The sequence below is a fragment of the Eriocheir sinensis genome, chromosome 13 (genome assembly GCF_024679095.1).
Source record: "Eriocheir sinensis breed Jianghai 21 chromosome 13, ASM2467909v1, whole genome shotgun sequence".
NCBI lineage: Eukaryota > Metazoa > Arthropoda > Malacostraca > Decapoda > Varunidae > Eriocheir > Eriocheir sinensis.
This window is the reverse complement of record NC_066521.1, coordinates 18,224,700-18,227,109: the sequence shown is the minus strand read 5'-3', so window position 1 is coordinate 18,227,109 and position 2,410 is coordinate 18,224,700. Positions and strand designations below refer to the sequence as shown.

The 2,410-nt window shown below is 50.4% G+C and overlaps 1 long non-coding RNA gene across 1 annotated transcript in view; it reads left to right on the top strand.

The window, feature by feature from the left end:
• The window catches only part of LOC126998118 (uncharacterized), an 11,599-nt gene extending 9,732 nt beyond the window's left edge, over positions 1-1,867 (top strand). The window contains exons 2-3 of the long non-coding RNA XR_007752642.1: positions 93-184; positions 1,517-1,867. This is a non-coding gene — a long non-coding RNA (uncharacterized LOC126998118). The remainder of the gene's footprint in view (positions 1-92; positions 185-1,516) is intronic.
• Positions 1,868-2,410: the final 543 nt, after the last annotated feature.

Here is a 2,410-nt window from a genome sequence, read left to right as displayed (position 1 = left end):
GATTAGAATGAAAGAGGAAGAAGAGAAAGAATCCTCAGTTGTTGTTTACTCGCGCACACTTTCTTACAGTCCTTATTTTCTTTATTTTTCAGTCTGTGTCCACTTGCCGAAGACCACGAAGCTGCAGAAGGGAAGGAAGATACAGTCACTTATAGTCTCGCCGATCAGCTGATTATAGACACAAGTAAGAACGTGCTATTTATTTCATGTCATTTATCTTTATTTATTTATTTATTTGTTGTAGTGTGATCTTTTGTTTGTGTGGTTCGGTGTTTGTCTCGTAATTCCTTAGTGTTATATTGTTTTTGTATCGTTTTTCTTCCTCTCTGTTTGTCTCAGCGTGTGTCCGTCTGTCTTTCAATCATTCTCTCTTCACCTCTCTTCATTTTTCGCTCTTTCTTCCCTTGTTTTTCTATCCTTTTTGTATATGCCCTTCGTTCGTTCATTCATTCATTCCGTCTTTCCTTCCTTCCTTCCTACCCTCCTTCCTTTCTATCTTCCTTTCTCTCTCTCATCGGCCTTTCCTTCCTTCCTTCCTTCCTTCCTAAATTCCATTCCTTCTTATCCCTCTTTCCTCTTCACAGCTTTTGCGCTCCTGCTATATCCTTCCTTCTCTCTCTCCCTCTCCTTCTCTCCTTCCCTCGCTTCCCTCCTTCCCCTTCCGTCACTCCCCCTCCGGCCTTCCCTCTCTCTCCCTGCCCGCCGGAACCCGTCAAACCGGTTAACAGTGTAGATTAGCGGATGAGACCTTCGACATCTGAACTCCTCCTCAACGTCGTTTTCAGCTACCGTGACTGTCCTCCTTCTCCTCCTCCTCCTCCTCCTCCTCCTCCGTGTCCTTCTCCTCCGGCTCCTTCTCCTCCTCCTCCTCCTCCTCCTCCTCCGTGTCCTTCTCCTCCGGCTCCTTCTCTTTCTCCATCTCCTCCTCCTCTTCCTTCTCTACTTCGCGTCCTTCTCCTCCGGCTACTTCTCTTTCTCCTTCTTCTCCTTCGCTTCGTGTTAATCCTCCTCCTTCTTCTCCGCGTCCTTCTCCTCCTCCTCTGTATCCTTCTTTTCCTTCTCCACCTTCTCCTTTGCGTCCTTTTCCTCCTCCTGCATTTCCTCATATTCTTCCTTCTTCTCCTTGGTTTCGTCATCCTCCCCGTCAATTCTTTTTTTTTTTTATTCATTCTTCTCGTCTGCTCTGCCTCTTTTTCTTTCTTCCTGTTCTTCGGATTTGGGTGTCTGGGTGGAATTATTTTTTATTTTGTGTGTGTGTGTGTTTGTATGTGTGTTTTCCTGTTTTTTTTTTATATTCTGTCAAATTCTTTCTCTTCAGTGACACAAACTCTTAAACACACGCACCCCCCAATACACAACCCCCCTCCTCCCCTCCTCCCTCCCCCTCCTACCCCGCCCTTAAATCTCCCTTCAACCCATAACCCATTTTCCTAACCTAACCTCACCATACTTACCCTCACACCACCATAGCCTCCCCTGTGGCTTTACAATACCATAGATTCCTCTCACGTTACAGGCCCGGTCCCTCCCCTGTGGTACCCCGCGCCCCCTGGTTCCCTCCCCCCCCGACGCCCGGCTGCCCCCCACCGTAACCTGAGGCGCCGTGTGTTCTCCGGCGTGTCGTTCCAACAGGGCGCGTGGCTCCTCATCCGTCTCATCGCCGCCCCCCGTGACTGAGCTCCTGTATATAACGTGTGACCCCCGTGGGCGAGGCGACACACCTGCGTTTACTTACCTGCCGGGCCCACCACACCTGTCCCGTCTGTCCTGCCCGTGTGTGCTTGTACGCCCGTCGTGAGAGGTGAGTCAAGGTGTGATGGTGTTTGCAGGTGTGAAAAGTATTTGCATGTGAACTTGTATGAGTGACAGTGTGGACTTTGTGAGAGCATGTTTGCTTGTTTGGATTTGTGACGTTGGAAGGTGTGAATGGCGTTTGGGATCATGCATTTGTTGACAGACAGACAGACACACAGACTAGAGCCATGGGGGAAGATGGATGAAAGAGGAGAGAGAGAGGGAAGGAGGTGTGGGTGAAACGAGGAGAGGGAAGGGGACGGACCAGCGGAGTGAGGGGAGAGAAGGGAGAGGGAGAGAAGAGGAAGAGAGGAGAGGAGAGAAGAGAGATGAGAAGAGTGTATGAGGTGTGAGAAGGAAGAGAAGGAAAGGAGGAAACAGAACAGGGAAGGGAGGAGAGAGAAGAGAGAGAGGGGAAGAAGGTATGATGTAGTACAAAAACGAAGAGAGAGAAGGAGAAAACTGAACAGGGAAATGGGGATGAGGGAAGACGAGGGAGGGGAAAGAGGGGAGGGAAGGCTAGGGGATAGGAGGTGAGGGGAGGGGATGAGGTGTGAGAGCGGCCGCCCCTCGGAGACGCACCTCCTTCCCCTCGTTCCCCTCGTGACCTGCAGCC